The sequence below is a fragment of the Eschrichtius robustus genome, chromosome 13, assembly GCF_028021215.1.
Source record: "Eschrichtius robustus isolate mEscRob2 chromosome 13, mEscRob2.pri, whole genome shotgun sequence".
Lineage (NCBI taxonomy): Eukaryota > Metazoa > Chordata > Mammalia > Artiodactyla > Eschrichtiidae > Eschrichtius > Eschrichtius robustus.
The window spans coordinates 1,916,243-1,926,854 of record NC_090836.1 but is presented as its reverse complement, the minus strand read 5'-3'; the positions used below and the strand labels follow the sequence as shown (position 1 = coordinate 1,926,854).

General features: G+C 43.9%; 1 protein-coding gene and 1 pseudogene across 1 annotated transcript in view; one reads left to right on the top strand and one right to left on the bottom strand.

Annotated features, from left to right (window-relative positions):
• Positions 1–4,738: 4,738 nt before the first annotated feature.
• LOC137775185 (protein SDA1 homolog) lies at positions 4,739–9,914 on the bottom strand (annotated as a pseudogene).
• The window catches only part of ADIPOR2 (adiponectin receptor 2), a 52,604-nt gene continuing 46,908 nt past the window's right edge, over positions 4,917–10,612 (top strand). Inside the window, exon 1 of the mRNA XM_068559916.1 lies at positions 4,917–5,182. The gene's annotated coding sequence lies outside the window, so the exon portion shown is untranslated. The remainder of the gene's footprint in view (positions 5,183–10,612) is intronic.

The window sequence follows — 10,612 nt, the reverse complement described above, 5'->3', positions numbered from 1 at the left end:
TTAAAGAAGAATTAATACCAATGCTTAAACTCTACCAGAAAATAGAAGAGGGAACACTTCCAAACTCATTTCAAGAAGCCAGCATCACCTGATACCAAATAAGACAAGGACACTCCAAGAAAAGAAAATTATAGGCCAATATCCCTGATGAACATAGCTGCAAAAAACCCTCAACAAAATACTATCAAATTCAGAGGTACATTTAAAAGGATCATATTCCATGATCAAGTGGGATTTATTCCAAGAATGCAAGGATGGTTCAGCATTCACAAATTTAACCAATGTGATAGACCACATTAACACAATGAAGGATAAAAATCATCTGATCATCTCAATGGGTGCAGAAGAAGCAAATGGCAAAATTCAGATCCTTTTATGATAAAAACTTTCAAAAAACTTGGTATGGGGGAATGTACTTCAACATGATACAGGCCATAGAAAAGTGGTTGCCAGGGGCTGGGGGTAGGGGGTAGGGAGAGATTGGTAAAAAGGTACAAACTTTCAGGTATAAGATGAATCAGTTTGAGGATCTTATGTAAAACATGGTGACTATAGTTGGTAACAGCGGATTGAATAATTGAACTATTCTAAGAGAGTAGAAGATAAATGTTCTCACCAAAAAAAAAAGAAAAAAAAAGTAAATATATGAGGTATTGATATGTTAATTAACTTGATGGGGGGAATCCTTTTGTACACAAAAAATTCGTGCATCTTATTGTATGTAAAGTATACTTCAATAAAGCCTATTTTTATAAACTACAGAAGATGTTCCGAAAAGACGCTAATCCACACCCACATACACATCACCCAGGATTAATAAATGTTAAACATTTTTGTCTTTTGCTTTAGCTTTTCTCACATAGAAGAAATGAAATATTACTGATAAAGGTGAAGTTTTCTTAGTTCCCAGACCTATTTCCTACCTCTCCCCACTGTCAAGCACATTCATAACGTTGTGTGTTTCCTTTCTGTCCATTAAAAAAAAAATGTATTAACAAACGCCTTCATTTCATTGTTGAAGATACTGAAGCTTAGCGAGAACGAATGCACAGGCCATAGTTAAACAGTGAGTCAGTAGCACAGCTGGTAATGATGCTCTTTCCCCAGAGCTATGCCACCTAACTTGTGTTTCAGGAGCTGCTCATGTAATTTACATAACTACGAGAATGTTTACACCGCTCTTTATCCTCGGTTTGAAACGTGAGTACTATGTGGCACGCATGGGAATTTAGTGTGTTGTGACGTTTCTCCAAGGGTTTAAAATGGACTGCTTGGAAACTTTCAAATCCAAGATGAATGTGATTTTTATCACTATAGCTATTTGATATCAGTTTAATGACAAGCCAGAATACAGATATTTATGTATTTCCCTCTAAATTTGCCATAGACATTACTAGATTAGTTTCAAAGCAGCTAACACCATGGAATCCCAATGCTTCAAAATCCAATTAGTTTGGACTTCCCTGGTGGCGCAGTGGTTAAGAATCTGCCTGCCAATGCAGAGGGCACGGGTTCGAGCCCTGGTCCAGGAAGATCCCACATGCCGCGGAGCAACTAAGCCCATGTGCCACAACTACTGAGCCTGTGCGCCACAACTATGGAAGCCTGTGCGCCTAGAGCCCGTGCTCCGCAACAAGAGAAGCCACCGCAATGAGTCACCCACGCACTGCAACGAGGAGTAGCCCCACTTGCAGCAACTAGAGAAAGCCCGTGCGCAGCAACGAAGACCCAACACAGCCAAAAATAAAAATAAAATAAAATAAAATAAATAATAAAAAGCTTGAGTTAAAGAAAAAATCCAATTAGCTGGCTGCATTTCACAGTTTGTTTTACACTGAAGGGGTACAGAACACACAACCCCAAAATACGCCACTTTGGCATACTGATTATTTTCAGCTGAGGGCACTTGGGAAATAGCAGATACAGGAAGGGTTCTCTGTCCTACCTCCCCCTTTCTACCTAAAACCAGGTCATAACATTTCCCATGAAAAAGGTACCTCCCTGTACCAGGAAGAGAGCATTCTTTATTTTTTTTCTACCAGTTTTATTGAGATATAATTGACATTTAACATTGTATAAGTTTCAGGTGTGCAACATGATGATTCTGTAGAACATTCTTAGACTGGGAGTTGACCTAAACCAAAATGGACCTGTGCTAAGAACCCTACTAAAGTAGCCTGATATTCCATGAGTTCCCCCCTCCCCGTATATTTCCTAGGCATTGTCCCCCAATTTACTGTCCCTAGTCCAAGCCACTTTGTCTCGCCACATCCCCACAATTTTTTGTTCTTTATGTAAAAAGGTATGCAAGCTTTTGGCTCTAATGTCCTCCTCAGGTCTTCATTTTCCTTCTGAAGACTCCTGTGTGCATGTAAAAACATTCAATTTATAAGCTTGCCTCTTGTTAGTAATGTTTTATCTCAGTTTACTTCTTAGGCCAGCTGCAGAACCTAAGAGGGTAGAAAGAAATTTTTCCTCTCCTACAACATACGTATGAGACAAACACAAGGACTGGTTTGACATTTCTTGCTCTTTTTTCTTGGTTTCTCTTTTTTTATGGTCCATCTTTCACTTTGTCCAGATTTTTTCCCCTCAGTTCTAATGTTTATATTTCAGAAGCTTATAGATACTGCGGGAGAAGAGAAGAGTTTAGGTTGGTTTTAGGTATTTCGTAGTGATGAAGCTGTTGATCTCCTTTTGTAATTTTTTTTTTCTTTGAAAAGAGGTAGACACAGTTCTTTCAAAGAAGACTGCTAATTTTGATTGTCACTAGTAGAATAATTTGTCTCTTTTTTCTCCTTAAAAATAGCAATTGTTCTGATTAGAAAAATAATATAATTTCTCTTTCCTTTATTGGAGAAGGAAAACAAAACAAAACAAACCAGTTGGAACTCCAAGCTTAAATTCACAATGGGGTCTGGAGCATTTTCTTTGTCCTTTAGCATTTGAAAGCTGCACCTTCATTTGCTGCTCGCTCTGGTTACCTCTTCAGTTCTCATTGGCTGTTGACCTGCAGATCACAATGCAGGCTGAGTCTGTCCCCAGAGCAAGGCCATCATCACCATTTCTGCAGCATACTGTAGCGCCACTGACGCCTCATTCTGGGGTTTCCGAAACCGGATTATGAATGTCACTTACCCAGTGATGCGCTTCCCTGTCAACAACATCTGATCATTGTAGAGATGACCACATCAGACTAGCTGTGCCTCAGGGCACTGTTGGGTCATTCGTGACTAGGGTGGGGAGTAGGAGTGGAAGGGACTCTTTCCTGGGTGCTGCAGAAGAGGAGGTACTCCACCCTCCTGTGGAGAAGTGTGACACATTTAGGATGGAGGGAACAGACATTCTAAAAATCCACAGCTGACACAGTTGTTTCTGAGGTGCTGGAGGATACAGAATTTTACTGAATTCCCCTTGGTTTTGGGGCTGCTAGTTAGAAGACTGTATATAAAGATTATGAACTGAAGCACAGTTGGGGAGAGAGACCTGAAATATCTGCTTTGGGACATTTAATGGTGACCTTTAGGTAAGAGATATGGATGAAGCCACCTGTGGATGTGGGACTCAGGGGATGGTCCTTCAGGTCAGGGATGGTGTCAGTGTCTTCACTGGCTGAGAAGGTGTGAGCATTCTGAGGAAATGATGGGGTTTGTTTCATCACTGGGAGCATCAGGAATTGGCAGTAGTGATCTGGGACTGGGAACAGGATGACAGAGAACGAGAGGAAGAATCTTGGTGGGAAAATCATAAGGATCTTTCTCACATGTTTCAGCCCACGAAGGACTGTTCCAGAGGAAAGCACTTTGTTTTGTCAAAGCAAAATCATTGAGAGAAGGTTGCAGAAAAGGTTTGAAGTCTTTGAACACTCTCTTATTTAATGGTCTTTTATGTAGCTCTGTCCTCTTTAGTAGACCTCTTATTAAGCCTGAGGCCCTTGCTCTCATCTGTGCCCTGTGTGAGTCGGTACACGGGTCAGATTCGCTCTGCAAATACACTGGTGTTGTTTCTGAGGTGCTGTGGAAGTGTAAGTTTGTCTGCCTTGATTTATCTTTCAAGCTTAACTGGGTGGACTTAGTTCTAAAATACTAGTATTAAGACCATCTTATTCATGCTCTTTCTGATTTTAGTAACTTAAATCACTTCTTAGATTTTACATTTCCAGACTGGAGAGTTCTCTATTTTAAACATTTTTCCTTATATTGTGTATCGGATCTTCGGTCTTTTGATAGATCTGTGACGCTTTTTCCAGCCTCCTTCGTTTTCGGTTGGTGTGGTTCCAGGGAGGGACAGGCCTGGGGCATGGATGTCCTTGAAAGCTTATGGGTTTCCTTTAATCAGTATAACAAGATTTTTGACAGTTAAGGCAATATAACCTCTTTGGAGCGTGATAAATCCCTCTTAGAACTGAATGTGAAGAAAACATTTTCTACACCGGCCAACTCCTACACTTCCTTTTCTTGTAGAAACCCGATCTTGGGGTCTAAGAAGTTAGAGCTCAATTGAAACTCACAAGTAGAAAACGACACGGTATTTATTGCTGCATTAGTTTCTGACCCGCTATTACGCTAAAACATTTTAAAAATCGCTCTGAATTACATTTAAGAGGAGCGGGCTCACATTCGTTTTCTGGAAGTCGTGGGGCACAAATGGTAGCGTCTTCGGGAGGTAATAAAAGGCAAACGCTGTTGTTTTGGGCAAGATGTTTCGGATTTAGGTCCGAAGCCTCCACAAACTACGCCTAGCAACCCCTCAGTTTCGGTTCCGCCCAAGGCGTGTGAGCTGTATCCATAGTGACCGGGAAGCTTCCAAGCCGGGCGGCCCCGCCTCTTCCGCTGCACACGCTCCCGCCTCCGGCGGCAGGGAAGCGAAAGGACTTCCGTGTCCCGGGGCGCTCGGCGCCGCCGGATCGTGTTGCGGACCCCCGGCCGCTACCAAGCCGCTCCAGGCCCGGGAGCGGCCTGGCGAGGCGCTTCCGGCTTGGGCCAGTGCGGCTGCGCACGAGGAGCGCTCTCATTGGCCAGAGCCGCCTCTTGCGATTCGCGTCACGGCGGCGGCGGTGTGAGGACCCTCCCGGACGCTGGGTCGCGGCGGCGGCAGCGGGCGGCCCCTCCGCTGGTTTGCGGTCCCGGCGGCCGCGGTTCCGAGGAGTCCGAGACGCGTGGCGAGGCGGCGGCGAGCTCTGGTGAGTCTCTCGAGTGGGAGCACGGGCCAGGCCGGCGGGGGCGAGGGCTGAGGGCGGGTGTCCCGGCAGCGCGGCGGGCGGGGAGCGCGCTCCTCCATCCCGTGCTCGGTCCGCCCGACCCCCGGGCCGGCGCCCCTCAGGGCCGGGTTTCCTCCGCCCCGGGCCTGTCAGCCCCGGCTCCCTTCCGGCCCCCCCAGCCCTGGGTCCCCTCAGTCCCGAGTCCCTTCAGCTCCGGGTCCCCGGCTTCCTTCCATCCCGGGTCCTCTCAGCCCCGGCTCCTTTCGGCCCCAGCTCCCTTTGGTACCGGTCCCCCCAGCCCCGGGTCCCTCGGCCCCGGCTTTCTTCGGCCCCGGCCCCCCCCCCCACCGCCCCGAGTCCCCCAGGCCCTAGCGCCCCTCCGCGTCTCTGTTGGCCGCACTCCTGGGTGGGCTCCGCTTGGGCCCCCGTCCGGCCCCAGCGGCGGGGAGACCCCTCACCGGTGCTTGCCCGCGCGCAAGCGGCCGGCTGGACCGCGTTCTGGGCCTGGTGTCCCGGGCGTCGGGCTGCCGGGCGTCGGTGTCGCCCCTTGAGGCTGCTGCTCACCGGCTTCGGTGGGTCTGGGCGTCTGTGCGAGAGCTCGCATTGGGCACCGCTGGCTCTGGGTCTTGTTTACCGTCTTCTCTGGGGTTTGACAACTTGGCGAGGTCGCCCAGCAGAAAGCTTGAGAGGTCCCGCTGCGGTTGTACCGGGCACGCTGGCTGCGTTGCAGGGTGTTGGCGTCTTTTTAGCAGAGTGGTCGTCTAACGTCTTTAGGTTTAGACTCTGGACTTCGCAGCCTTCATAGTTCTTCCCAAAACATTCCTTCTTCTCTCCTCCAAAGAAACCATTGAAAACTCCAAGAAATCTGTCATAATATTTCAAACCATGTTCCAGGTGAAATGTTAAGAATAGTTTCCTTCAACCCAAAGCTTTATTTTTGGGGCAGAGATCAGAAACTTTGTCAGTTTTGAAGTTTGAAGTGTCCTATCAAAGGCCACTTGCATGTCTCATCTTAACCACCCTCTGACTCTAATTCCGTTAGAATTTCATAGATTTTTCATTCCTGACTTTTTCATTTCTAATGTTTATTTCATAGAAATTTCACTTCTAATGCTGTTAAGTGTGCATAGATGTTTTCATCTCCTTTCACAAATTTGTCGGTGTTGATTGTGATTATCCAAGACTAAAATCCTTTCATCAGTAGTTGGGACTTCCACGCCTGTGGTGGCTGCTACTTGGTGAATTATTATGAAATTTGAAGAAATTTCAAGTTGATTTAAATATGAAAGACATACTTCTTTTAGTTTCTGTTTGTGATTGCCTACCCACTAGTGTATGTTCCTATCTAGACTTTAGGCTCCTTAGCAGGTTTTCTCTTACTGGGGCACTAAGGATGAGAGGAGGATTTCCAGAGCCTAAATGAAAGAGTTTGTGTTTTTCTGTCCGTACATTCCCATATATTAATAAGTGAATAGGTTTTTTTTCCCCATCAATAGTGTCCATTTAGCTCATGCACTTTCTTTGTTGTAAATTATATTTTGTTTTCCAAAATGAAAACAATTTTGTTTCCTTCTTTATTTCAGGGTCGGCAAACTTGACAGCTTGTGGGCAGTGTCCTGCCAGCTTCCTGTTTTTGTAAATTAAATTTTCAGTGGGACATAGCCGTATGTGTTCATTTAGGTATTGCCTGGTTGCTTTTGTGGTGCAACAGTAGAGTTGAATAGTTGGGACAGAGACCCTTATGGCCTGTAAAGGGTAAAATATTTACTCTGTGGGCTTCAATAGAAAAAGTTTGCTGACTCCTACTTTATTTCATTAAAAATGATGCATATTCAATGTGGAAAATTAAAATGACTCAGTAAAGTATAAAGGAGAAAGTAAATATTATCCAGAATCACAGCACTTAGAGGGGTTTGTTTTTGTGATTATCCTTATAGAATCTATTAGTGATTGTTTTCATATAAATGGGCTTATATTGCTAAGTGTTGATTTGTAATCTGTTAAAAACTCAGATTATTTTTATTTGGCTGTTGAATACATTGTATTCTCTGGATTGTAGATCTCACTAGAAAGGGCTTGATGAGCCACGTTTTCCTGATTTGTCTTACCAGTCAAGATTTTAAAAAAAACTGAGGCACAGTGGATGCTTGGTGGCGGTGGAGGACACTATTTATTGAGCACTTACTATGGACTAGGTAGTTTTCCAATACTTACCATGTAGTAAGTAACTTAATACCTGCAGCAGCTTTGTGTGGGTACACAAACTATTATCCCTAGTTCCAGATGAGGAAACTGAGGCACAGAGAGATTAACTGCCCTAGTTTGTCAGCTAGTTAACGGTGGAGCTGGGATTTGAAGCCATGCAGTCTGGTTTCAGGACCCAGGTGCTCCATGTCCTGCAGAGCCTCTTAGAGTATTGCTCAGTGTAGCAAGTTTTTAGACAGTCCAGAGATATATAATGTGAAAAGTCTTCCTTGAGCTCTTCACTCTCTGTAGAAAACCACTGTTAATAAGTTTGATACAGAGCTTTCCGGCTCTCTTTGTCTGCATATGCCAATGTTTATTTGCAAATCTGTCTACACATGTAGGTTTTTAAAAAATTAATAGACTTTATTAGAGCAGTTTTAGATTTACAGAAGTTTGTGTGGATAGTAAAGAAAGTTCTCATATTACCCACCCTCCATTTTCCCTTGTTGATAACACCTTGCATTAACGTGCTGTATTTGTTACAATTGATAAACCAATATTGCTACATTGTTAATTAAAATCTACATATTAGGGCTCATTTTCCCTGTTGCAGAGTTTTTAAAATGGGATCAAACCAACCATTGTTCAGCAGTGTGCTTTTTTGGGGTGATTTTCAAAATATAGTGCTTCTGGACTTTTTAATGCAAATGAACAGTCTTTATTCACTAACATTCAGATTAATGACACAAATTTAGCCTTTTCCTTGGAGTGGAAAACTTGCCTGGAAGTTACTTCCTTTTCTCTTTTTCAAAAGTTTATCTTGTAGCACCAGCTGCTTTTCTCTGCAGAAAGTCTTATTTTTTGATGGGACATTCTGGCTCCTCTGTGAAGCCGTTCAGCTTCTCGGAGGTTTCTTGCTGCTTTTCATCGGAAGAGTGGTGCCCATCACCCCACTTAGCATCAGCTTCCTCCTCACTGAGACTGGTATTTCCCCACCCATCTTGCTCGTTCTCAGCATTCTCTTCCTCAACTTCCAGAACGTCTGTTCCCAGAATGTAATCGTTAGCATCTAATTCTCCATATTCTTGTACCCTTGATTTTATTGAGGCCTCTGTAGTCTTACCCTGGAACTCCTTCTGCAGTATCTGAGGATTCAGTTTTTGGAAGAACTGAATCAGAGTCCTAGGAGACATCATCAGATTCTTTCTTTGTGTTTTATACTGGGCCAGGTTTTGAGGAGGTTTTTTAGTCGTTGAGCTGTTATCTCTTTCAGAGCTTTGTTTCCTACTGTCATGACTTCCCCAGAGTTCTTGTCATAACAAAATGGGTGGCATGGTCATGAGCAACACCGGAATGCGCTCTGGGACTCCCAGGTGCTGAGAAGTGTATACAGCAGACCGAAGGATCTTGTTACTTCTCTTTGGTGCTGCTGCAGAAACCTTTGCACAAGGGGATAGAAAAAGCATGTGAATTCCTGCCAATCTGGAGATAAGGTTCAGGAGCACTAACTTCACTTCAGATGTCTCCTTATAACTCTTCAGCTGCTTTAGTAGTTTTTGTGCGAATTCTTGGGGCTCATGAATCAAATGGATAGCTGAAAAGTTAAACACTTGTAACTTTTTTCTTCTTTTGTTTCTGCAGTACTTTGGTAAGCGTCTTTTCTTGTGTTTAGAGCCTCTCCCCCAAGGCACGCTGCATTAGCATTCTGAGTCGTTGTCCTCTTCCTCTTGTTCATCTTGCCCTTGTAAGAATGTCAAGGCAGCGACTAATACCTTGGTGACCTTAGAGAACCACACAGTTGTGGGACTTCCCTGGCGGCCCAGTGGTTAAGACTTCGCGGTTCCAATGCAGAGTGAGAGGGTTCGATCCCTGGTTGGGGAATAAGATCCCACGTGCTGCACGGCACAGCCAAAAGATTACAAAAAAAAGAGACAGAAGCATACGGTTGTGATAACATTGACGGTCTTGGCGTCATTTCAGATGCTTCTTCTGTAGTTTAGTCATCACTTCCAAAGATATCTTGGGTGCAGTTGCGTTGCTGTCCCTTAACATGTGCATGTGTAATTCTGCAATACTATATTCACCGTATTCTTGTTTTTGCACTTTTATTCTCATCGGTCACAAAATGAGTGTACAGAGTCGTAGCAACTTACATGGCAGCGTCGAGGTTCAAAGAAGATCTCTGGCAACCTTGATGGATAGATGAGGTTCTCAGCAAGATCAGAGTATTGCAAAATGTTATTGGAAGACCTACATTCAAGACAGTGTAGCTGTAGGAGGGCAGATCCTTCCGTTCTTGAGGAAAGTTATCTAGATGTTCTGGGTGGCAGTGACCAATCTGTGCCATAAACATCACCAGCTTTGCCAGTTCTTTGCTGGGTTTATTTGGTTGCAACTTGAAAATCTCCCACGTTGGGTTTGTAGTGAATATTCTGCTGTGGAAACTCCTCAGTGTAGGCCAGAGGGTCTACTTTATTAATTCTGTAACTGCTTGCAGGTTGCTGGGCAGCTAGTGTTTATTTCTGCTGGACAAGTTGGCTGCAGACTGGCTCTCCTTGAGCAGTTCTCAGAAGAGCTACACCACTGCTGACACCAGCCAACCCTTCTCAGGCTGTGGCTTGGAATCTTGCTTCCAGGTGTGACCGGAAGTAGCACTTGGGAGCTTGGCACCTGGTGCCATCTTGGCTCATAGTAGTGTGCTTTAAAAACCAACACTCATCATGGCTTTCCAGGTCAATACATTTGTGTCTACTCTGTTCTTTAAATCGTTTGTTAGTATTTTATTGAATGTGTGCACCATAATTTAATAGTGTTCCTATTGCTGGACGTTTAGATTGTTTAAATTTATTGTATATTATGCATATGCATTGTATGTACAATTGTTGCAGGCTGATGGCTCTTTAGAGTAGCTCTCTAAGAGTCTAGTTACTGGGTTGAAGGAAATGCATGTTTTTCTTTTTGATGTATATTGCCAGACTGCCGTCCAGAAAAGCCACAGCAGTGTAAACTCTTAACCAGAAATGTGGCCGAGGTCTAGCTTCTCCATTGCCATTTGCAACTTTTTTTTCAGTCTGTATCTGATTGGCAGTTAAACATATCTTTTTTTTTTTTTTTAAACAGTCTGTATTTTATTTTATTTTTATTTTATTTTTTTTAAATAAATTTATTTATTTATTTATTTTTAGCTGTGTTGGGTCTTCGTTGCTGCACACGGGCTTTCTCTGG